Raw genomic sequence first — 27,525 nt, 5'->3', positions numbered from 1 at the left:
ATGCATCTAGTTTTTCATTCTATTAATGTTATTAACTTTTTTGAAAACATTCTTTACCATACATTTTGAAAATAAATTCAAGAATATCCTCTCATTGTTGCAAGGTAAAGTGTGCACTGTTTCTGTTACTTCACATTTCTTCTGCTTAGCTAATATCCTCATCTTTGTTAACAGTACTTTACGATCTAGATTATTGGTATTAAGGTATTTAATTTTGTCTATAGATTTTTTAATCTTCTGAGCATATTTTGTACATAATCATTTGAACAAACTTATTGTAATTGTTTAGATTTATGTATGTTTACAAGCTTTCAACACTCATCACCTCAAACAGTCAGGTTTAATCAACTAGAGTTGTCAATTAACTTCAACCAGGAGAACATTGAGAGTAAGGAAGTAAGCACTGAAAAAAAGAAGAAAGGAGAAGGAGAAGGAGAAGGAGAAGGAGAAGGAGAAGGAGAAGGAGAAGAAGAAGAAAGAAAGAAATCCACTGGAGAAGTGAGGGCCAGAGCAAGTCTCTGTGACCTTTGAGGAACTCAGGAAGTTGCGAGAATCACAAGAAACCATCTTGTTGCTTCGCTCTCAGCAGAGCAGCACTGAGGCAAGCGATTTGCAGGTGATTTCCCAGAAACCGTTGTGATGTCTGCTGTCTGTTCCAGTTGCCACATCACCCACCTCTTCTAGAGAAACAATAATGACTTCGACTTCTCCCCTTTCTGTGGAATTAATCTTTCCCAATGTACTCTGAGATATAAGTGGTCAAAGGATTGGATTACTGTTAGCAACCCCCAGAGGTCCTTCAATACAGAGATTTCCGTAAGCCTCCTACCTAAAAGAAATAGAAAAGAGAACGCATAGGGAATTCCTCATCAGAATTTCATCCAGATATTTTTTAAGCCTATTTAAATGTTTTTTAGCTTTTGAGCCATGGCTGTTTGCTAGCTTATTTTGGAGGTCGTTGCTACTAAGTTCTACTCGTGCACATTCTGTAGGTAAACCCCAGTGATGAGGACAATATGTTTTCCCTGTTCCTTAATAACCATAACATAACGGTTCAGACTGTCTGTATCTACTCCCAAGACAGGAAATGTCAAGGTGAAAAATCCAAAAACTACCGTATATAATCCACATGATATACCTGTACAATAGTTTAAATAGTTTAAAAAAATTAGCAACTATGATTATTTTCGATGAATAATTGTCCATTGTTTACTTATAACAGCTTTCCCCACCAAGGTTACCTAGTTATATAGTACTACTCATTTCACAGGAATGTTGTGAGGATTTAATGAGGTTATATGTGTGTGTGTGTGTGTGTGTGTGTGTGTGTGTGTGTGTGTATTTCTGCTATTATCATCATCATTAGTATTATCATTGCATTATCATTACTCTTCTCCAGAAAAACTGACAGGTTCATGTGATAGATTGATTTGTTGGATTAATTCTTTGTTTTTCCCTGCATCTGCATCTTTGCCATGGTGTCTTCATGGACAGAATGTGGTTCTTCCCTCCTTGAATTTGGACTTGGTCACATGACTTGTTTCGGTTAATAACATATGAGCAGAAGTGACAACTTGCCAGTTCTAAGTCTAGGCGTGAAAAGCCCTGTCTTTCCACTTGCACCCTTGCACATCTGCCATCCCCATGAGAAGAGTTTTTTTCCAGGTCACTCCTGCTGTTTCAGCAGGGATCCCAGAATGAATATACATAGGCCAAAGCTGCCTCAGTCAATGCACGGAATTGCAGTGATAAACAAAGCCATCTCTCAAAGCTCAAACTTGATCATCTGAACTCCATCCTGCCCACATAGGTTGGAGCAATAATGAGTGATTGCTACCGAAAGACCCTGACTTTTGGGCTGGTTTGTTTTGTAGCAATAGTGAACGAATACACTTCACTATAGGTGTACTATGCAGAAGACCTACCAGTGACAGGATCAAGTGATGACATCTGCTCTCTGGCTGAATTACATGATGTGTTTTGCCCAAATGCTGGCCATGGCTTTCTGTGAACACTGCCTAGGGCAGTGCTGCAGCAACTGAGTGTGTGTGGGGAGAGGGAAGGATTGGTGCCAGTTTCTGCCTTCTGTGTTTTGTGCCACTTTCAACAGCTTGCCAGCTGGTGCAGCTGCACCTTTTGGACAAACGATATGATATCCTGGGCATGAGCCTAAGCAGTACCACACATGTGAAGAACCACAGCTGCTATTTGTTGTGCGTCTTGCTATTCTTGGCTCTGTTACAATGCATGGGGGTGGCATAGATTTCTACACACAGAGTATGGCTTTCCAAGATTCATAGATAGAAGTTTGATCAATGCAGCCACTAATGACGATGACTGTGTATGTGGAAAATGGACCAGGATCATTTTGATTAGTTTAATATATATGTTTTTTTCTCAGAGTAAGGATTGTGCTAATAAATTAATGTTATAAGCATATGATATCACATCATGTAGCTTGTCTTTCCAGGAAATAATTAAAACCTCACCCATATTTTTAGTACATTTTTATATCTTTTAAAAGGACGGAAGATTTATTCTTTCTTTGCTTTGCTTTGCATACTAATATTTATATTTGGCATATGTGTAGATAAATCCATGAGTTAATCATTCAATAAATCAAATGTATAATTAGTGTCCATTTCTTAGTAAAAGGATAATTTGTTCTACATGTTGCTTGGGGTAATTGAAATTATTACTAATTAGCACATGCTGCTGATGAGTGCGATCCCTCTTAGAAATTTCTGAGCTTGGTTTGAAACCTGAAAATAAGAAAATATGATTAAGTATAAGCCCAATCTATAGTCCATAGAATAGGTGTGATATTTCTAGTCTATTCAAAACTTAATCAAAAATGTATTTTTACTGATGACATTTGCCAGTGCTATGGAAATGGGAGAAGTAGACAAAAAAAGAAATATTTATATATATATGGTCCAGCTAGAGCTGATAATTTCATATGATGAAACACAGCCATCCTTTAGAGCATTCTCAATGAAAGTATAGTCAAGTAAATATATAGTGTCGTTTTCAGCACTTGTTGCAAATTAAACACTTGGTGAGCTTTACAATAATATCCATGCTGAGCACCACCCAAAACCTCCTAGTTTAGTTGGTTCTGGGTAGGCTCATGGAATTAGTTAACACTTTATGGAATCTCCCCATGTGATTTTAATGCGTAGAGTTAGACCCATTAGTATATGGTATTTTGAAATTGTTTTAATTCTGAAAGGATGATAAATTTCAGATCTCTTTAGAGGAGGTTTATAAAGGATTTGCACTTAAAAGTACGGTTTTAAAGGAAAGAAACATGGATTGATGTGGCAAAGTGTTTTTCTTTTAAAATCAATTATATGATTTGGGTTTCCTCAACATTTATAATTTCATTCAGCAAAACTTAGATGAATGAAATTGTGAGATGATAATCTTTGCCTCCTAATTTCCTGTATCAGTATTTCTACCTGATGACAATCTAGATTGCATTTTCATATCTGTTTTCTTTTGTAAAACTACGACTTCAGTCAGTGGTGTGCTGGAGCAGCTCACAGTGGGTTGTAAAATTTGATGTGCATGACTCCTCCTAACTTTTTGTCCAGGAACATCAGGTAGGTAGGACTTAGCCATGATAAAAGTGTTTACACCATGGAAATTGGCAAGTGCTACAAATAAGATGCTCTCTCCCCCAAGAGATGATGATTAAACATTTAATACTATGCAGCTGACTTCAGTGGAAGAGAATTATGGCACATAAGTTGATTTTTTTAGTTTTTCATCTCAGATATTTCAAAATTATGTCTCAATTTTTAAGTTCCTATTAATCTGGAGAAAATGAAACCTACATTTTACAAGAATGCCTCATCTGTATTTTTATTTTCTCTTGAATTCCCCTCCCCATTTTACCCTTTCCATGCAAAAAACAAAAATTCCACATATTCTATGCTGACAGGAGATTTACTTATGTTAGCTTAAGAATGATTTTGTTTTCTCTTGCTTGCCTTTATATCACTCAGTACCACAGTTTGCAGTTTTTCATTTAAGCTCCCCAGCAGCCCTTTTTAATTTGATGAGAAAAGATAACCAAGAAAATAAATTAGGAGTCTTATGATTGACCTTATTTTCTTGTTATTCAAGGAAACCCAAAATGAAGCAAAATAACCAATATTTGCCAAGGAAAACATTTTTTACCATTTCAATTACTGTTTTAATTGGCTGGGTCTGGCTGCCAGATTATCCTCTAATCTCTACAAGAATGCTATTTGGGAAAAGCTAAAATATGCCCTGTGTGGAAGCCACATTCATCCCTTCAGCACATTCTAGTTGGAATAACTTTCTCAGCATACTGGAATCATATTAGAGTAAAATTGGAAGTTTCTGGAAGAACATAATCCATAGATCATATAAAAGCCTAATTCACTATCAGCATATTATTGGAAAGTCTGAAAAATGTTGTGTGCCTGAATCCAAGATAAAGAAAAACGATGGTACTGAGCTATTTGTATAACAAATACCTCTAGACAATGTGCAGGCATGTGTGTATGTGCACAACTGTGTATGTGTGTGTGTGTGTGGCTGTGTGTGTCTGTGTGTGTATTAAGTTACACGACAATAGAAGGCAGAAAATGGTTGCAATTATTTGGATGGTTTCATGAAAGCGACTTGGGATATGGGATTTGTTTTATGAAGATGATACCGATGAATAGCTCCAGCTGCTTATCAGACTTGTGGATTTAGAGACAAGAATAGGCTTTTCTTTTGTTTGTTTTAATTGAGTCTTGAAAAGATTGATATCAAGACTAAATTATTACATCTTCAGATTGCCGTTTTCAATGTGTTCTCATTTAAGAGGGATGAAGAGCTACTGTGCATATTATTTTTTTAAAGTTATTTGTAGTCAGATTCAACAAATAGAGTACAGAAAATTATATATATGGCCAGTTAGGTTTTTATACTAGACTAGTCTGTTCAATAAATGTGGTTTGTCTGGCACTATGTTGAAGTTATAAAATTTAAACTAACATAAAAGGCTGTTAGCATCTGTTTCATATGTTGGGCCCAGGCCACCATGAAGCAGTATGCCATTACAAATCTTAGAGAATGCGTTCTACAGGTAAGCTCTGCAGTGCACATCATTCATCCTCTAGAGCCTTGCTACTCAAAGTATGGTCCCCTGAGAAGCAACTGTACTTCCTGAGAACTTGCTAGAAATGTTTACTCTTAGGCCAATTCAGACTGACTGCATCAAAATCTGCATTTTTCACAAGATTGCCTGATGATTCACGAACATTAAGATTTATTAAGCATGGGTTTAGATTATCTTGATTATTTGTCTAAGAGTGAAAGCAAGTGGGTGTCTATTCAGTGTCTGTATCCAGAATTCTATGGATACTACAGTATTTTCTGGAGTATTTATTAGTAGCTCTAAGTATGGATAGAACTAGGACTCTGTTTGTGGTGTTTCAGCAATTAATAAAAACTCCATCAATCACTTTTTTCAAAGGTTCCATTGCCAAGATTATTAAACCCACAGTAGGTACTTCAAGATCCCAGTGATTGTGCAGTTGTAGCCGGAAATTTTGTTGTGGCTACTCAGAGTAAATACATCCGTGAGAATTTACTCAGTGGTGTCGTAAAAGGCGTGGAAAAGTTTCTTCATACTTAACATGACGGAATGACTGGAACAGGGGTCCAGTGTGTTTATATTCTTTGATCAAGTTTTTCACAGGAATCTATAACAGAAAGAAGAGTTTGAAAGGTTTAGTCTACATCATTTAACCCCACAATGGTACTAATTCATCAAAAATCATAAATGTAATGAATCTTTATATCTGAAGTTATTGAAAGAGAGAGAAATGGGGGGAGGAGGAGAGAGAAAAGGGTATAGGGTTCTCATACTCTGAGAAGAAAGAGCCCAGAGGGAAGGAGAGGTGAAGAAACAGGAAGAGAGGAAGAGATAGGAAAAGGGGTGGGGGGAAGGGGAGAGAGAGAGAGAGAGAGAGAGAGAGAGAGAGAGAGAGAGAGAGAGAGAGAAGTAAAATCCTCTATCTAAGAAGTAGTCTTCAAAGAGTTGCTCCAACTCGGGCATCATCAGTTGTGTGGTTACTATAGGCCAATTGCAGTCTGAATACAAATGAACACATTTATGTTTACCTAAACCACTCAGAGTGCTTGAAAAATGAGACTGATCAATAAATAAAAAATTCTTAAAGTATGAGATGGAAAAATGGAATGGAGTACCCTTCCATTCCCACATTGAAATTATATAAGATATCAGATGGGTACTAGATGTATCGGAGGTTGAGGACAGGGTGAAAAAGATGAAGAGATAAATGAGTACAAATTGGTAGTTACAAAATAGTCATGGGGATGTAAAGAAATGCACAGGGAATATAATCAATGATACAGTAATAACTATGTATAGTACCAGGTGGGTACTAGTCAGGGGGATTACTTCCTAAATTATATAAATGTCTAACCTCTATGCTCTACACCTGAAACTAATATAATATTGAATGTCGAAAAAAACAAACCAAAAAAAACCCAAAAACCTCTTTGGTTTCTAAAAGACACAGCACATGGAAAGTATAGCCAAATGCAGATATTTTTATCCCTACATTGTGCTTTTCTGAATCTGCCTTTTTACTTATCTTAGTGAACTTTCAGGACAACCTGGAAGGAAATGGAAAGAACCACAAACCACCATCATTTTTCCCTCTCCCCCCGCAAAGCAGCCTAGAGTCATTTCTCAGTTTCTCTCCTCTGGGTCTCACCCCTGAGCTCTCCAGAGCCAAAGGGTCCTATTTAAACAAAAGCTCTCCCTTACTCATCCACATCCACTCTATCTCAGAGGATGAACCTTCCAAAAGCCCAGGATGTCAAGGACTTGGGAATCTAGGTTAGGAACCAAGGTTTATGTTCCAGCTTATAAGCTTGGTGACTTTGGGCAAGGTGGTTCTTCTGAGTTTCCTCATCTATAAAAAAATCATCTATTTCAGAAGACGCCATGAGTATTTAACACAAGACTGCTCAAGTTCTCAGGAAAAGTTTACAATAAATGGTAACATGTTTTCCTTCTAAGTTCCTTTTTTCTCTTCTCTCTCTTTCTGTCTGTTCCTTGGTCTCCCTCTTTAGCCACACTCCTTTCCCTCTTCCTCCCACCTTCACCATTCTTCATGTTCAAGCCATAAAAGCTCACAAACAAAATGTCACAAGCCAAAATTAAGTTTAGGATTAAAGAATCTCAGGACCCCCAAAGCCCATATGTCCATAGGGACCATCACCATTTCTTACCTTCCTTGTTGATAACCTTTTTATTTCTACAACTGACAGATCCTCTCAACTTCCCACCAACATTTGTGATGCCCAGGCTTAAGAGAAACCAATTCACCACAAGCTGAATCACTATTCCAATTGCTTTCAATCTTTACTGTTTCTAACAAACTTGTAGCTATATTATGTCCTTATCAGACCTGAGTGGAATTCTATTACATCTCTTTTATCTCCTGACTTCTTTTCTATCCCACACAGAGATTTTCCTGTAGATTGAGTGGAGGGAGTGTGGCCATGAGAACAATACTTCCACAACAGTACTCGAACCTCTTAGCAACCAGAATTCCAATTGCATGCCCAACACAGCAATAGCTAGAGTCCACATGCTGGCCAAGAACAGGTCAAACAGGTCAGTGTTCTCTTTTAGAGCAGGACTTTTCAACTTCCCGTCCTGGCACTGACTTGTATGCTTCAAGTGCCATAACATAGTTTGGTTCAAAAAAGTCTTACAGTACTGAATTTGTGAATGAGTTAATTTTTGTGCTATAAATTAGAATGCTTTAAAATTTATTTTTATACTAGTGTCTCTCATTCGCTTGCATTCTGATGTGCTTTGCAGGAGAGAATAGAGTTACCGCAAGCTACTTAGAACTTTCATATCACCAACTGAGACAGACTGACAACCGAGAGACAGACTGCTACCTATGGGCCATTAACAACGGTGGAGATTCTAGTCATTGAAGCGTTTGACAAAAGGAAGTTTGCGAATGATGTGAGAAACCCACATATGCCCATGAGAGTATACTAAGCACATACATGTTGTTGCTTAGTGTTATCACTGAGAATTTTATGAGCTACTGTTTGGGAGTAGGAAATATCACATAAAAATTCAGTTTCAGCCTGAAATGGTTGATTTAAACACTGGCCATCAAAAATGTAGACAGCATCATGTCTCTCTTTCACCAAGATGTACAATGGAAGATACACAAATTTTTTTCTTTAGGTAGAACTCTGAAGTATCAAAAGGTGTTTCACCACAGTTAATGTAAATTTCTTGACAAGATAAGAATTTATTCTTCTTGAGCCACCAAGCCTGCTGAAGAAAACACACACAAAAAAACCTCTGTTTGTTACACACCCTCCTACCACTTGTTTATTGAGTAAGGAGGAATGGGGGAGGTCTTCAGAAAAGATGAGAAGGCTGGGGGTGAGCACCATATGTTTATTGTTGCTTAGAGTGGACCCTTTCTTGCTCTCCACTGATGTGCTAAATGAAGTAGGATGTGGTTAGTCATGTGGTTTTAGCTAAATTAGATTGTCCATGGGAATCAGCTTCTTTGGCTTATAACTGAGACCTTAAATATCATTTTATAAACACTGAAAAAAGGCGTCTCTCTCTAGATAAATGTTAGTAGAACAGGGGTTTGGGGGATGCTAATTAATACCTTACCCTGATATAGATCTTAACAGATTTTATACTTTGAAAAAATACTATTTCATAACCTGATACGGCAGCCTATACAAGAAAATCAAAGAAAGATTCCCATGCCGTGAGTAGTATTCCTACAGCAGGAAATAATTATGGTCAGTGATGTGGGAGCAGAGTCGTCCCAAAGTTAGCTGACTACAGTGGATTAAATTCACATCTGGCTAATAGACACTATCCAAAAATGATTCTGGGAACGCAGGGAGGCGTTTCACAGTGCTGTGATTTTATTCTGTCTCTGTGAGCCTCAGCTGACAGTGCTTCATCAATGCTTTCATTATGACATCATTTTATGGACAAACAATTTGTGGACCAAGAAGATCTGAGAGTCCCTGGGGTGAAGGGAAATGCCACAGACATCCATGGTCTTGGATGATCAGTGAGTAAACTGTGGTTTTTAAGCAGTTCCTAGGGCCTGAGAAATAGTTGATCATGACCCAGGCCTACACCCTTCAGCCTGAGCTTTCTCAGGCAAGAGTTGGATGCATCTGCAAAACGCATACTGGACCCACATGTCCCTAATACATTAGAGCAAATAAGGTTAATATGGCAGGAGATGCTCTTGTAATTAACTCTTTAACAGAGAATGTTTATGCGAGGAGCCTGAAGGTGAAGATAGTGATGCCCCATTTCACTGGTGCCAATTAATGCCCTGTCATAGCAATGGCATGCATGAGGCATACACGTAACTGTGCTCTGGAGAAAAAGAAATAAAGTCAAAAATTTCCTATGCTTGCATGCACAAGCCTTCATGATTATACTTGAAGCATAATATGGAAAGATATACTTTCAGCTCAGTAGATGTATAGATATTGATGTGTAGATATTGATACACACATAAAATCATACACACACACACACACACACACATATATAAAGTTATCTATCATGGACACCCAACCTACTTTCCCTGTATTAACTCTCATAACTCAGGATTCTGGATGTTGTCTAAACTGGGTTTCTCTCCTTCCATCATACCTATATTCTGAATTTCCACTCTTGCCCCAACCCGGTGTCACTACCTCTCTCTACTTGTCCTTTAAGACTACTGGAAAAGATATGATTAAGTTTCTCTGAAAGATCTAACTTGACAATGACTCCATCCTCTGCTAGGTTCCAGGACTTCGTTTTCACCTTTGTCATTTTACATTCTACTCCATCTTGTGTCATCGTCATTTCTGACCATGCTCAAAGATAGGGGTGTGCACTCAAAGTTAAATTTTATAACGATCTATATAACGATTTATATAAGTTAAATTTTAAAAACGATCGGTTAATTTTTATTGCAGGCAACTTTGCCTATGAAAGACAAAGCTGATTGGTATTTTTCGCTTAGTTAAATTGGCCTCTCTTTTTGACATGGAACTCAACTAATCAAAACACTATATGCATACATGTAGACTCAGATGATGTCAAGGCCATGTACAGAAATGGTTGTATTTGCAAATTGACCTCCAGTGCTATAATCCCTCCCTTGGGTTTTAACACCCCTAGAACTCAAAATCAAGAAGATTTGTATCTTTTGTATAGAGAGAGGGCTCATAGGGATAATGCCGTTTGGCTTCTTGAAATTATCCTAAATTCATTTCACGTATGATCTACCTGATGTCAAGTTGTGCTGAATATAAAGAAATGAGTAGTATTCTCTTTATTTATGACACACCCTTAGTTCTTTGGTCCTGTGGAGAAAAGATGATTCCATGATGTGACCTATGCCTGCTGGCTGCCAGATTGGCCAGCTAGACCCGGGGCAGAACAGAGATTGCTTTTTCTAAATCCCCTCAGTGCCTGTCTGATGGACCCCTCCCACGTGCCCCACAGCGTGCTGGTTCGTGCTGGTTCCTGGAACAAGTGGTTGCCCTGCCCCTGGCAAGCGTCATTGCCCTTACCCCTGGCAAGGCGGTAAGCATGATAGGCATTTTCCCCTTATCTGGGTCGGGTCATGCCCCAGAACCCCTATCCATTCTGCCCCATCCTTTACAACTCCTTAGCTCCTGCCCAGTGGCATGGAGGATACCCACATCACCTTGCCACTAACTGAGGTGTGCTTGGTATGTAAGTTCCCTTAATAACCTTATTAATATAATGATAGAATTGTCAGCATCTTCCTCTGGTCTCTCAGCCCTGGGAAATTTTATGTAACAGGACCATTTCAACATCAAACATGTTTAACTTATTAAACATAAGCAGGACATGGGGGTTTTTTGGCAGCTACTAATTTGTGTGTCTGCCTGTTCACAGGATGTCTACTACTCCCTTATGACCCTGTCCCACATGAATAATGTGAACATTACTGACTCCTAATAAAAAGCATGAAAGTACTGAACACTCTTTCGAGTATTATCTCACCATGTATATTTGTGAAAGTATGAATAAACTTAGTGATGTCGTGAAAAAGATGCTTATTTAAAAAAGGGAACCAGGAAATGGAAGTGTTAGCAAGGTGCTCGTTCTCATATTGAACCAACAATTTTCATTACAAATTATGGTCTGATTTAATGTCTGCTTTAAGGAAAAACATTGTACCAAGGTGAGGTTTCTTTAAATTATAGATATAGAGAGTTTAGTGTTTCATGTGATAAGAATTCAGTGCAGTATGTAATTTTAAATAAAAAATGAGACAAAAAGTCGTTACTTACCTGCTGGTCAAAGCTATACTGTGCTATTATAAAACACCAGACTTATTTTCATATATGTTTACCCACAATAGTAAACATATTTCAGTGACAGGCAATGTAACATCTTATGAAGAATACAGACGTTGGCATCAGACAAACCCAGATTCAAACTATGATTTTACCACTGAATAGCTCTGTTCCTATGCAAAAAGGCAATATGATACTTTCTTTAAAAGCCGTAGTGACATGTACAATAAAGCATTATTTGTAGTAGGAAAACTGGAAAACAACATCAGTGTCCAATTTCAGTTGTATTTATCAGCCATTGACACAAAAACACATGTAACAAACCATCTCCAAACAGTGATTTGCATCAGCAAGCATCTATTATAATGCTCATGTGTCTTTATATCAACTGAGATTGGCAAATTTAGACTAGGCTTGACTGGGACATGGTGGGACTTGGCGCCATGATCCAGTTTGGGTTCATATTTTTCCCACGTGTGCTTATTTGAAGACCCCAGCTGAAAGGACAGCAGCTACCCACAGTGAGTCATCAAAGCATTAGAGCCAAACTGATTTGGGCAAGCACAATTAACATCTTCTGTTTACATAAAATTCATTCACTTTCATTGGCCAAAATAAGTTCCATGACCAACCTCAACATCAATAGAGTTAAAAAGTCAACTGCAGTAGAAGGGGAGTGAAGTAAATATTTGCTGTACAATAATCCAGACTATCACAATAGCTAAATAGTAATAAGTAATTTGAAGATTAAGCAACATCCATATAATGAAAGGCTATCTATACTTTGAAAGTTATAATAGGAAAAATTGATTAGCATAGTAATATGCTTATGATCTACTTTCAAGGGAAAAGTATGCTATGAAAAGACATATGCAAGGAAAATTATAGGAAGATTTTTGGAATAAGATCATAGGAAGACAACAGTGGTTATCTTTAAGAAATGAGATATGGATGATTCTGGTTTTTTCACCTTCTACATACTTTTCCGTGTTTTCTAAGTCAGCTGGATTGATTACGTATTATTTTTGTCATTTTAAATGATTAATTAATAAAACTTGTTTTTCCAACTGTGGGGGAAAAAAACTTATTTGGGACAGTAGCAATACCACATTAATGTGGTTCTACTGAGGGGAAAAATGTGACTATATGTTGTAAATTATAAAACAGAAAAAAGTAAGAGATTATTTTTGTAATTTGTATTTTGTCTCAAATTCCTGTATTCTATATTTTAAACGTTTTTTTTTCCCCCCTGGGAATACAAATTGTTTTTATCTCATCTTCCATCTCAAAAAATAGTTTTACTGAGTATAAAATTCTAGGTTGACATTTATTTTCCTTCAGAGCTTTGAAAATATTATTCTGCCTTTCAGTGTTGTTATTGAGATGTCTGCTTCAGTTTAGTTTTCATTTGTTTGAAATTATTTTGTCTCTCTTTAAAGATATTCTTTCTGTCTTTGACGTTATGTTATCTTTTTGCAGTGTGTCTAGGTGGACTTTGTTTTTCTCTGCTTGGTATCTTGCTGTCTATTGTACTTACTGAAGCTAATATTGGTATCTATCAATAATACTAGAAAATCATAAATTATTAACTCTTTGAATACTTTCTTGATCTGATTCTCCCCATCCCCATCCCTGCTTCGGAAACTTCAATTACCTTCTCTATCTTCTGTTTTGCGTAACTATTGTTCATATGTTTAATCCCTTTGTGACTCTACTATATTCTGGGTAATGATTTTATTTCCAGATTCATCATTTGGTTCTTTTTTCAAATCTACCTAGTGATTTTTGAGAAATCTCTTGTCCATCTTCATAATCTTGATATCTTCTTGCTTTTCTTGAAAACATGTGGCTGATATTTATTTCACAATCTGTGTCTTTCCAAAATCTACAATATTTTGAGTTTGAATTTTTGGTGACTCTCATCCATAGTTGCTTATATGGCTTTAATCTCCTTGTGAGAATGTTGTTTTCTAGTTCAAGTACTGAGATGTTACCTTTTGGAGGCTTTGGTTTAATGATGTCTTTTTGCTTTTATAGCTCCTCTTAAACAGATTTCAGGATTTGTCTCTATTCTGCCCATGCAACTATGGCCCACAAAGTATGGCAGATACCTAAGAGCAAACTGTGATTTAGGAACATGTCAACTTCTCTGTATTCACACTTTTTTGCCATTGGCCCTTCAAGATTTTCTTGACTATCTTATCAGCTCAGGCAAGTAATACAAAATTGTATAATTTTACAAAAAAATATTTAATATTTGTAAGTATTATTTTCTGAAAGAGTTTTTCTGGACAACCATCCTACCATATTTTAAAAATAAAAATGCTTAATCATCTTTTAAGTTATCTGTTTACCTCTAGACAAATGAAAGCTCTTCCTATATATGTGCTATGTTATGCATGTAGAAATCCTTAAACCTGACCTGGTACCTGACACATAAAGGCAATGAAGGAATAAAGAAGAAATGAATGGAGCTGATCATGTAATCTTATAGCCTTTGAAAACTATAGACCATTAAGGAAATATAAGATATTACCAGTTTCCCAAGGGATTTGGAAATCATGTTAAATTTCTCATTTTACTATAAAGGTGTCTAACAGAGATTGCACAGCCCAAATAAAACACTAATTATCTGCAAAAATTAAAAAGTCAAAATATTACTAAAATCTATAAATTTTGCATAACTAGATATCTTTAAATTTTATGGCAACTGGCAGAGAGACTGAATTTAATGTGAGAGAATTATGCTTTAATTGCCTAGCTTTAAGTTAATTGTTTGCATCCAAGAGAAAGACAACCCAATAGGTGTCTTTATCCCTAACTTTGCTTTATTTGGCAGACATTTTCTGTCCTCTACACAAATGAACCTATATGATAGAGGAGGAAGAAAAGGCAATTCATACTAGGAACTCCTACATTTTAGGGAAATATTTTTGTGCTGGGTACTAGAGGAAGATATGAGGCATAGTAATTATTTTCAACTTTAATTGGCTATGTGTGGTCTGATCATTAAAAACTTACTTCCATGTTTTTTTCCCTTTTTTATTAAATTTATTGGAGTGATATTGATTAGTAAAACTCCATAGGTTTCAAGTGTACATTTCTATAACATATCATCTATATATCACATTCTGTGCTCACTACCCAGAGTCAGTTCTCCTTTCATCACCATATAGACGGGTTTTAGTTTTGATATTTTTAGTTGTTTTTATTTTTTAGAATGTTCACAACATGAAAAGAGACATGAAATTTTTGTATACTTTTACTGGGATGTTAATAAGCTTTAAAAAAATAGTACATTAATGAAAATTCCTAGGAAAAGGGCAGACGTGTCTGTGTGTGTGTGCGCGCACGCGCACGTGCGTATGTGTGTTGTGTCTACCTGTTATTTACACTTGTTTGTGGTTCACATATTTTGTGGTTGAATTATCCAAAATTTGTTCCCTCCGTTCTGATGAAGACTTGCATTCCAACTTCATTGCAGTATGCAGTTCTGTGTGGTTTGCTTTTTCTTGCATCTGAAAATAATTTGGGAGCAACAGAAACATAAAATTTGATTTGGCCTGAAAAATCTTTTCTCCATTTCTTTTTAAAATGTGACCAGTCCAGTCATTTCTATATAAGGATAGAGTCAAAAACGGGCTAATCCAGGAAAAATGTGGACCTGAAAACTTCCTCAAATTTGATATTTGGACAAACCAATCCCAAAATATCCAAGGCTTATTCCTTGGCTCTGAGAATTGCAACATCATAGGACTAACTCTTTTCCCATTATTGGCAGTTCTTTTGCTTGTTCACACTTTGCCATTGAGGTTTTCTTCTCAAGATTCTTTTTGAGAAAGATTGAGTCTAACTAGAATGAACACTGCACTCTTGAAGTCACAAGAGATGCAAGTCAAAATGATTTTATTTTCAGTCATCGATGCAAAATATTTAAGTCTGAAGGACTTCACTCGAAAGTTAGACCAAAAATAGAAACCATTTTGTAAACTATGGGACATCCAATTCAATGAAATACCACCCAGGCATATTTACAAAAGTTTTGAAGCTGTGGTATGTGTTTATTATAAAATGAAATGGAAAAGTAGGATCTAAAATTGTATGATGCTTCTTAGTACAACTATGATTTCTTTTAAGCTGGAATAGTAAAACAAGTCAGGTAAAACACACCATTAAATTGTGGATAGTCATTATGTATTTTTGTTTAGAGACTATGGGATTTAAAAAACAAACAACTAACCAAACAAAAAAACTTCTCCACTTTTCTAAACTTATTCAGTATGGGTATTTTTATGATTTTATTTATGTATTTTGAATTTATATATTTAGTTTGAAAGAACAGTGTATTAAAGCAGAACAAATTTCCGGGGATCTGACTTCTGATTCTGTTCTTTACTATCTACTAATGAGGGCTTCATGCTGGAATCTTTATGGTCCAAAAAATACTATTACCTGGAAACTGTATCTCATTTTGTACCTTATTCTGGTGATTCATAGAAAAGTTTGTTTTCTCTTCCCCTTATGTTATATAGGGAACTGGATAGCTATTTAGAAATGTGTTTGTTTTGATAGATGTCACAAGTCACATATTTCATTTTGAAGTGGTATTTCAGATAGAAACATTTGCCTTGATGACTCAAAAAAATGGTTGGATTTGGCAGGGGGTAGGTGATTACTCTGCTTGATGTGGAGAATAAGCACCAATATGTGGTACTGACAGAATAATGAATGTAACTGTTGGTTAGGAACCATAGTTTTTATGGGTTTCTGTGTATTAAGTTCTCCCATGAAAACGCACGTTTCTCTAACTGTTGGATATTGCTTTAATCTTCAGGCTGTGGTGGACATTTACTCAACATAGCAAATACCTCCTGTGAAATTATTTACAGATAAATGAGTATAATTTTTCTCAGCCTAACTTTTACATCACCATGTTCAGTCAACTTAGTTCTAAAATAAAACCATGAAAATTGCCAGAATTTTTAACGCTTCTAATACATCCTGATTCTGATTTTCAACTGCCGTAATCCAGTTTTCAATATGAACTGTAGAATGTACCTTTTGCCCATTAGAAGTTGCATATTTTTGTATTCCTTGGTCTCCTTCAACAGAAATATTTTTCCCTCTAATCAAAGGCTGATGCATTCTGGTACCTTCAAGTAATACTTTCTGTGGATATGATTTCTTAGAAGTTTTTTGAAAAATGTTACAAAATAGTCTACAGGAGACCACAAATATTCCCCTACAACATAGTGTAAATTATACCCAAGTCTCATGAACAGCCTACCTGTTTAAATGATCCAGTGGAGAGTTCTGACAGTGGTTTGTCTGTGGAATTCCAGTCTGTGCCATTTAAGGCAGACCAGTTGCCTTAACTGTTTTAAGAAGGCATTTGTCTTGACCACTCTGGTTGAATTTTTTCAAGGAGAAATTAAATTTTTAAGCTGTAAACATCCTTATGGATGTTGGAATCTATATAGAATTGTAATCATAGTTGTCATATGGAAACCTGTACATTTTCAGATGAATACCAGTGGATACTCTGAAAGGCCATGGGCATCATTTAATCAAAGAGGTTCATATAAGTTTATTCAAGATGATTATAGACTTTATATGTTAGTTGAAAGAGGCTAATGAACAAAATTTTAGGTGGAAAAATATTGTTGCTTTATTGTGTCTTAGTAAAGTTTTTAACATCTCTATTAGTATATATATATATATGATTGATCCAGCTTAGGTTATGAGCTCACCACTTGATCCATCAGGAAGCATAGATCTCCAAAGTGAAATAATGGCCTTTCCCTGCAAGTGCTGATTATGTGAAATATTTGAGTCTTCCTTTCCTTTCCTTTCCTTTCCTTTCCTTTCCTTTCCTTATCCTTTCCTTTCCTTTCCTTCCCTTCCCTTCCCTTCCCTTCCCTTCCCTTCCCTTCCCTTCCCTTCCCTTCCTTCCTCCGTCTCTCCCTCCCTCCTTCCTCTTTCTTTCTTTCTTCCTTCCTTCCTTCCTTCCTTCCTTCCTTCCTTCCTTCCTTCCTTCCTTCCTTCCTTCCTTCCTTCCTTCCTTTCTTTCTTTCTTTCTTTCCTTCCTTCCACCCTCCCTCCCTCCCTCCCTCCCTCCCTCCCTCCCTCCCTCTCTCTTCCTTCTTTCTACCCGCCCGCCTTTCTGCCACTTTCCTTTTTCACCCTCCCTTCTTGCTCCCTACTTTCTTCCCTTCCTCCCTTCCTTCTATCAGGGCCACATTGTCATTCCAAAGCACAATATGGAACATATATGCCCACTTAAAGTTAACAATTGAGACTCAGCATCAAATCAAACAATTCATTTGCTAGAGTGTTTTTCAGTTTTGTAGGTTGTTACAAAGTCATTTAGATATCTCAAAGAACCAAGCTATTCTTTTCTTATAGTAGAATAGTAATTGCTCTTTCAAAATTTAAAAAACAGATTTTTTTTCCAATTTCAAATATTCTTCCAAATATATTTCTTAAAACTCTGTACTCTCCTATAATAAAACAATTATTGAATTAGGTAGGAAGTATTTTTAATAGAAAACAATTTTGGAAATAGTCTAGGACTTTTAGTTTGTATCTTTTTGTGCTCAGGATTGCTTTTCCTTATTGAATGAAGGTATATTCCTGCTATTAAATTTGGCCCAAATTTATATAAAGACATTTAATATACGTATTTTAAAGTGTTTTCCCCCCAAACCAGAGCTTTGTGTTCTCCAGGTGAACAACCTAGAGAACTTTTGTGACATGTCACACAGCCTTTCCCAAAGGTTGTTGTGCTTGTTGGTTCCCCTTGCCCCCGATTCAGTCCCTTATAAATTTCACAAATGGAATATTTTCTGTTTTTCTTTTATTTTCTCCTGAAAAATCATTGCCTAAAATGTTAGATGATAATATCCATCTCTTATATATTGGTTGAATTTACCATTTATTATTATGCTGTACAGGCCTGGGGGTAGGAGGCTTCTCTAGGGCTATGCATTACTGACTCACTAGAAACCTTCCAAAGACAACAGATTAAACTTGATTGCAATTAAGACAATTTACAAACTTTATATATAAGTGTGAGCGCACACACACACACACACATGACTTTATACTCAAGAAATAAATTCAGCGGAGCTAATTTCAAACTGTATCTTTAAAACAAAAATTGTCAGTAAGAGAAAAATTGTCAGTAAATTGTCCACTCCAGAGAATAGAGAGTAGACATAACTTTTTCTCATTCCTCCTGCTGTGGACAACTGAAAATATTGGTTATTATATACACAACAGCATAAGAAGACTCTGAAAGGTGAGAGAAGAAGGTACCCTAACTAGAGACCTCAGGACCTCAGAAATAACACAGTGGTACGTTCACTGTATTTTCTTTTGTGTCTCATAAATCCCAAACTTGGAGCTAAAGAAACTGTCAATCCAGAAATACAAATAGGTGTAGACCCAAAAAGCCCCAACAAAAGCCTGCTCTTTTTAGCTAAAGGACCAAGAATGGGGCAGTCTAGCAAGGCAGAACATTTTGAGACAGTAACTGCTCAATTTCAGCTAAATACCACAGGAAAACTGTGGCCCCACTCCCACCTCTGCGAGAAAAGGCTGACAGGGGAGTCTGGACTTTCACTCTCACCAGGCTATAAGGAGAGCCCCCTTTAACAGTGAGGGGTTGTTAGAGGAAGCCTAGTGGGGTGTCAGGACTTTTCATACTACCCAGCAGTAATGAGGTCATGCCTGACACTGTGGTGTCACATGGGGAGCAGTAGAACGTGCTCTTATCTCTTGCAGCCAGGGTGGTATCAGAGGATGCCTCATGGGGATCCTGAATTCTCACACACACTGAGCAGTAATGAAGAGCCCCATCTCTTCATGAGTCTTCAGATGATGAGAGGGAAACCAGAAACTTACATCTAGTGGTAATGAAGTGATACCCGCACTTTACCTGTGAGAGTGGTGCCAGAGGAAGCGAAAAGTGAAGCAAAGAAAATTGCCAGGGACATAGAGGGATATTACATAATGTTAAAAGGTGAATCCACCAAGGAGACATAGGAAACCCAAATGTGTGTGCACCTAAAAAGTAGAGCAGCAAAGCATGTGAAACATGCAAAGCAAAAACTGATAGAACTGAATAGAAAAATAAATAAATAAATCCACAGTTATAGTTGAAGATTTCGGCAGAATTACTAATTCTGTTAGTAATTGATAGAACAACAGACAGAAAATCAGCCACGGTTTAGAACGCAACAACACCATCAACCCACAGGTTTGAATTGATAATTATAGAATACTCCACCACCAACAGCAGAATACACATTTTTCTCAAGAACCCATGGGACATGTACCAAAATAGACTATATCTTGGGCAATAAAACAAGCTACAACAAATTTAAAGCAATTGAAATTACACAAAGTGTGGACTCTGGCCACACTGAAAACAAAGTAGATACCAATAGGAAAAAGATAACAGGAAAACCTCCAACCACTTGGAAACTAAACAGCACATTTGAAACCATGGGTCAGAGAGGAAGTCTCAAGGCAATAAAAAATACATTGAATTGAATGAAAATTGAAATACAACATATCAAAATTTGTGGTACATAGCTAATGCAACTCTGAGGGGGAAATTTATAACACTACATCTTTATATTAGAAAGGAGGAAATGACTCATATTAATAATCTACACACTTAAGTTTGATAATTTAGAATTAATAGGCCATACCTTCAAAAAGTTCAAGCTACCAAAAGTCACCCAATATGAAATAGATAATTAGAATTGGAATAACCCTAAAACTATTTAAAATTAAATTTATAATTTTAAAACTAATTATACAACTACTTAAAGAACAATTAGCACTAATAACAATATTTTCCAGAAAACGGACAGAGGAAAACATTTCCCAATTAGCTTAATAATGCTAATATTACCCTGATACAAAAACAAGACAAATATAGTACAAAAATAAAAAATACAGATTAATAACCCTCATGAATAGAGTAGGAAAAATTTTTAACAAAATATTAGCAAATAGAATTCAGTAACATATAAAAAGAATTATATATCATGACAAAGCAGGCTGTGTTTAAGGGATGTAAGGCTAATTCACTATTTACAAATCAATAAAACCCACCATACAAGAATTAACAGGCTAAAGAACAAAAAACACTTGATGGTGTCAACTGACACAGAAAATGCATTTGACAAAAATTCAAAATCCGTTTGTGATTAAAAACTCTCAGAAAATTAGTAATAGAGAAAAGGCTCCCGAAATTCTTAAAGAGCAACTACAAAAAACAAAATGAAAAATCTTTTTGCAAAGATACACTTAATGATAAAAGACTGAATGCTTCCACGTAAGATCAGGAATGAGCCAAGGATTTCTGGTCTCACTACTCTATTCAAATAGCTGGAAGTTCTAGTCAATGCAATATGGCAAGAAAAGTAAATAAAAACTACACAGATCATAACAACCCGAAAAGTGAAATACGTAGGTATAAATCTAACAAATTATGTGCAAGAGCTACTTGAGGAATACTACAAAGCTCTGATGAATTAAATTTAAAAAAAATAATAAATGCAGAGGTAGTTCATGTTCACAGATAGAAGACTCAATATTTTCAAAATGTCAGTTCTTTTTGACTTGGTTTATGTATTCAATACAATTCTTTTTTTTTTTTTCAATACAATTCTAATCAAAATCTCTGCAAGTTATTTTGTGGATATCAACAGAGTGATTCTAAAGTTCATATGGAGAGGTGAAAAATCCAGAAGAGCCAACACAGTATTGAAAAAGAACAAGTCAGAAGACTGACTTCAGGATTTACTATAAAGACACAGTAATTAAGACAGTGTGGTATTAATGAAAGAACATAGAGATGAATGGAAAAGAATAGAGCGCCCAGAAAGAGACCCACATAAATAAGTCAGCTGATCTTTGATAAGAAGGAAAAGGCAATGTGCTGGAACAATTGTACATCCATGTGCAAATAAAAACAATGAATCTATTCACAGAACTTACCACCCTCCACAGACATTAACTCAAAAATAGATCATAAACCTAAATGCAAAAGACAAAACTCCTAGAAGACAAGGGGAACCCAGATGCTCTTTGATGGATGAATGGTTCAACACACTGTGATATATTTATATCATGGAATACAACTGTACAGTAATTAGGAATGAACTATGGATACACATGACAAAGAATCATGTTGCATTAAAAAATGCCAGTCCCAAAAGGTTACATACTATATGGTTCCATATTTATAACATTCTTGAAATGTCAAACTGTAGAAATGAAGAATGGATTAGTACTTGCCAGGGGTTAAGAATAGATGGGAGGGAAAGGAGGATAGGAATGAAGTGGGTAGCTACAAGAGGGCAATGTGAGGGATCTTCATGGTGATGGAAATGTGCTGCATCTTTAATGTGTCCCCATCAATATCCTGGTTGTGACATTGTACTGTAGTTTTGCAAGATGTTACTATCATGGGGAAACTAGGTAAAGGGTACATGGTACCTTTATATTATTCCTTACAACTGCATGTGAATGTCTTATCCCAAAATTAAAGGTTAATTTTCTTTAAGTGTCTAGTAAAAGTCATCAAAATTAGGGTTTACAACATCAAATTGCTATTAAGAATTACTTATTTTCAGGTTTTGGAATGAAAATCATGTTGCCTGGAGGTATCTGGGGTTAAGATAATTTCCATTTAAGGTCATGTAATTTCTCGCTGTCAGTTACTTCTCCCATCCTGGTATTAGAGAAAGTCTTTCAGTGCCATATGTAAAAGTAAGTAGCAGTCTGAGATGATGCGGTGATGGATTCTGGATGTGTATTCAATCATTATGTATGTAATCGTATGATTACATAATGATTGTGCCATACTTTTTTCACAATGCACATTTATTACTATTGTGTTACCTGATAAATATTATATTTTGACTATGTTTGAAAATATTTGCAGTGTTGGTGTATTTCTGTAAAATGAAACTCTTGTTACTAATGTAGTGGTGTTTTATAGAAGGTATCTATAATGTGGTAAGCATTATTTGTGGTAAGCAAATTTTATAAGAAAAATTTTTTTTAGTGGAATCTGTGATTACTAAGATAAGCCTACCATTATCTTGGCTCTGGGAGATTTTATTTATTTATTTATTTATTTATTTATTTATTTATTTATTTATTTATTTAAATCAAAGTTTTTTGGGGTGACAACTGTTAGTAAAGTTACATAGATTTCAGGTGTACAATTCTGTATTACATCATCTATAAATCACATTGTGTGTTCACCACCCAGAGTCAGTTCTCCTTCCATCACCATATATTTGACACCCTTTACCCTCATCTACCTCCTCCCTCCCTCTTTACCCTCTGGTAACCACTAAACTATTGTCTGTGTCTATGAGTTTTTGTTTCTCATTTGTTTGTCTTGTTTTTTTGTTGTTTTTGGTTTATATACCACGTGTCAGTGAAATCATATGGTTTTCTGTTTTTTCAGTCTGGGTTATTTCGTTTAGCATTATACTCTCAAGATCCATCCAAGCCTGGCAGATTTTAGATTTTAGATCCACTAATTGACTGTTGTATGGGATCAGCCGTTCAATTTCATGCTAGAGTCAAATTACAAAAAGACAATTGTAAGGATAGGCATATAGATCCTGATTACCAGGAAGTATGAGTTTTAAAGGCATTGACTGATAACATTGGATGAGTATATACTTTCCTTTAGGAAAAAAATCAATATTACAAAGATTAACATTAAAATCTCCATAGATTTCTCAGGACTTTGGTTTTCTCATCTTAAAAAAAGTGAGGGATTATACTAAATTCACGGTGAGCAAACTTTATTCCAAATGGTCAAATACAAAACAAAAAGTATTCACAGGCTACATTTAGCAATAGAAATTATGTACTTGAAAATCAGGAAAACTGCAGTAACTATCACTACGTAAGCAGCCCTTCATGAATTTGCTGTGATTTGAGGGTTTCAAAATGTGAGCCAACCTTCCCAAAATTGCCTATATGATATACACTGCAGTGTCCGATTATACTTTGTGGCTTGAACAAAGTTTGTTTTTGAAAACACTTCTCATTTATTTTACAATCTCTTTAATGGTTAATTTTATGTGTCAACTTGGCTGGGGCAAAGTGCCCAAATATAGGATCAAACATTATGCTGGATGTTTCCATAAGGGTGTTTTTAGATGAGAGCAACATTTAAATCAGTGGATGAGTACAGCGGATTGCCCTCCATAATGTGGATGGGCCCCATGCAATCAGATGAAGGCTTGAATAGAACAAAAGACAGCTCCCCTGAGCAAGAGAGAATTCTGCAGCAGTGGCCTTTGGACTTGAACTGCAAATTTGGCTCTGAGTTTATAGTCCACTGGCCCACCCTGCATCCTTTGGACTTTACAACCTCCATAATCACATGAGCCAATTCCTTAAAATAAATCTCTTTCTATATATACATATACATATACATCCTATGGGTTCTTTTTCTCTGAAGAACCCTAATATAATCTGCTTAATTACAATAGTGGTTTTCTCAGAGTGCATTTAATTAACTTTAAAATAGTTTTTCAGTTGCAAATAAATTAAGCAGCAATCCTATGCCTCACAGTCTCCCATCTCAAAGTGTCTTTGGACTTACTCAATTAGCTTTCACTGATTGCTTAGTGATTCCATTCTTGAATCTTCTCTTGTCTTGCAGATCTGACTAAAGTCTACCAAAGTATTCAAGACCACAGGGATCCCAATCAGGACCACCGCACCTGAGTTTGCCTGCTGACAGATCAGGCTGTATGTGGTTAGCGGGCTCAGGTAGTTCATTTTTAAGTTTTTTTCGATGGAAACCTTGTATTCTATAATTCTAAATATAGCATTTACTGCATATTCGGTGTATAGATGATGTGCAAATTGGTATAAGAAACTGAGTGGTGACCACTTGAAACAATGTAGCCATTATGGGCACAGGGATTTTTATTGGCTTTGGAAACATTGGTTTCCTCATAGTAGTGATGATTTAATTGGTCAGGATGGTCATACATAGGGACATTTTTGGTTTTTATAGATAAGGCCAGGTAATGAACCATGGTCTTTATCGCTGCTAACATTCTATTATTTAAAATACAAAATTATGCTTCCTTTCATAAAATTCTAGAATTGGAAGAGACATTATAGTTTATTTCATTCAACCTCTTACTTTAGAGATGAAATAAGAGTCCAAGAGGTCAAATTACACACTTTATCAGAGCCACCAAGTCTCAGGATGAAAATGGTGCATCCAAGATGAGGCACAAGCAGCACGAGAAGGCCCAAGTAAGCAGCACAACCTGGAGGCCCAAACTTCCATTTCATCCGCTACAGTTGTACCAAGCAAGATCTCTGAACAGCCTTTCCCTGTGCTGCATAGGGGATGTCTTGTAACAGCTGTCAGAGGAAGAAAAGAGCAAAGCTGGTTTATAAACCATCAGCTCAGTATGTGTGTGCAAGCTCAAAATGGACTGGGATTTCACTACAGCTGCTTTCCACAGGGGCCTTGCAACACAGTGGTGGAAGGAAACCTTCCTGATAAGCAAAGCTCCAGGTGGCACAACTGATCATCCTCTTTAGGCCCAAGATTGAAATCTATGCAAATTCATGGGTGACAAATAGTTATCCTGTTTCACCAAAAATAAGACCTAGCCAGACAATCAGCTCTAATGCATCTTTTGGAGCAAAAATTAATATAAGACCCGTATTATATTATATTATATTATATTATATTACATTATATTATATTATATTAATTATATTATATTATATTAATTATATTATATTATACCTGGTCTTATAGTAAAATAAGACCAAATTTTATATTAATTTTTGCTCCAAAAGACGCATTAGAGCTGATAGTCCAGCTAGGTCTTATTTTCAGGGAAACACGATAGGAAGGAGAAAGATGGGACGATCAGGGACAAAAAGGTGCTCACGGTATGTGGATGGACTAATGGGAGTGAACACAAAGCCTGAAGACCTTTGTATTGCATAGTAACATCCACTAGAGAGCATCTACCCTGAAACAGGCGTTAACCAACGAAGTGATCATAATAGACAAAATGGTAGCCAGTGCATCGCCATCTCTCTGTCATCAGAGACTCCAGTGCTTGAGTCCTGGGCACAATGAACAGAATAACCATGGTGTCAAGGATGGAGGCTATGTGTGGGCACAACCACATGGGGTCCCATTTACTAAGTGGTATAACTTGTGCCACGCTGAATGACCAGCAGTCGGCAAGAGAGACCAGTGCTAACCTCCAAATACAGCACGATTCCTTCAAGAAGCCAACCAGCCCCCTGGTGACAAGTTGAATACACTGGACTCCTTTCATCCTGGAAGAGGCAGCAATTCATTTTGGAGTAACACTTTTTAAATCTGTACCTATTTTAGGGATGAATTTGCCCTTCCTGTTTGAAAAACCTCCGCACCATTATCCATGGGAATTACAAAAGTTTAATCCACCCTCATGGGATCACATATAACATTGCATCAGACTAAGGGAGTGGGAGTAGTTCTTAACCAGGGGCAATTCTCCCCTCCCCCCAGGGGACATGTGGCAATGCCAGAAGACCTATTGGGTTGTCACAACTGGGAGGATGCTACTGACATCTAGTGGCTAGAGGCCAGAACTGCTGTTAAACATCCTGCAGTGCCCGCCATACAGCTCCCCACAACAAAATTATCTTGCCCAAAATGTCAATATGCCACTGTTCAGAAATCCTGGACGGAGATACTCACGTGATAGGAAAGGAGGGGCCACAGTGAGCTCTCAATAATGAGATCCACCGGTCCTGTCAGGTACCACAGCATGTGAAAGCAGCAGGCGGTGAGGAGCTTATAGATGACACATATAAGGCACAAGCTCGCAAATGATAGCACTCAGGGTAGGGGATCATCTTCCAGGAAGCAGTATGTACTCAAATCAATTACCATTATATGGCACTGTGCCCCGTTAGATAAGGTACATGGTGCCAGGAACCAAGGGATGAAAGTAAAAGGACCCATAGGGAGCTTCTGCATTCTTTTTCTGAAATTCTGCCCTCTGTGTTTAGTGATCTTGGTTTCTGATGTAGGAAACATCCACCCATAAAATATAAGCTATGATTTATGCCCACTTCTCCTGCCAAGGAGCTAGTGGACACGGGGTGGAACACCATATTGATAGAGGCAATTGATTACATCAGGAGGAAAGTATTTATGACACATAGGACAGGGAGGGATGTGTTTGGCACTTGGTTATCTTTTAGTATTTCTTTGCCCAATTTTGATGGTAAATGGACAAATACTGTAGCCACAGTCTTAGAAGAGCTTGATGACCAGGGGTTTTGACAATCAGATATGACATTGAGTCACCCCACCAGCACAAAGCTGGCTGAGCAGAAGAGAATCTAGGATAGATTGTGGAGGAAGGAGACAATCACATCCCAATTATAGCCTCAAGCCACCTACATCAGGGAAAGTTGTAGTTTTCCCCATTAACTTTTCTCTAACAAGTTTACCCTAGGAAAGAGACACACCAGAGTCCTGGAGGAATGACTTTCAAGGCTTAGATGAAGCCGGAGGATCCAAGCCATGTAAGAGTGTGAAGTAGTGGGTGCTGTGCTACACTGCCCAGACTCCCCTTCCAGGAGAGGACTAATTCTCTCACCTGTTGCTGGCCGAGAGTGCTCAGCTGTCAGTTATCTCTAGGGTGTGCTATTTCCTGAAGAGGCCACGTTGGTTGAGATCATTCTTCCTCCAGATGGCAAGATGCATCCGAAGACTAGTTGATGTGGGGTGTGAAAGCCTGGTCCCCTTTCCCCAGCTCGGTATATATCTAAAGGGCTATTCCAGCTTTAGGGCTCCCCTTGGACTTGCCTTAGTTCTTGTTATTACCGCATTACAGCCCAATTTCTCCTTTGGCCTAATTCTGATTCCTTCCCATCCTGCACAGGTGTTAATCCTGATACCAATTCCCCCCAAACTTTCTGTATACTAAGTTCCAACTCAGAGTCAACTTTCTGGGGAACATGACCTGTAACATGAATACATGCTGTATATTACCTCCCCACGACTTACTTATTGTGTAACTTAAAGTTTGTACATTT

The 27,525-nt window shown here is 36.9% G+C and overlaps 1 long non-coding RNA gene across 1 annotated transcript in view; it reads left to right on the top strand.

The window, feature by feature from the left end:
- Window positions 1-27,525, top strand: part of LOC308496324 — a 272,275-nt gene that overhangs the window by 168,513 nt on the left and 76,237 nt on the right. The window contains exon 4 of the long non-coding RNA XR_013993160.1: window positions 24,110-24,219. This is a non-coding gene — a long non-coding RNA (uncharacterized lncRNA). The remainder of the gene's footprint in view (window positions 1-24,109; window positions 24,220-27,525) is intronic.

Source organism: Rhinolophus hipposideros, assembly GCF_964194185.1.
Source record: "Rhinolophus hipposideros genome assembly, chromosome: 3".
Classification (NCBI taxonomy): Eukaryota; Metazoa; Chordata; class Mammalia; order Chiroptera; family Rhinolophidae; genus Rhinolophus; species Rhinolophus hipposideros.
Note: the sequence above shows the minus strand (reverse complement) of the source record. Positions and strands in the feature narration are given on the sequence as shown.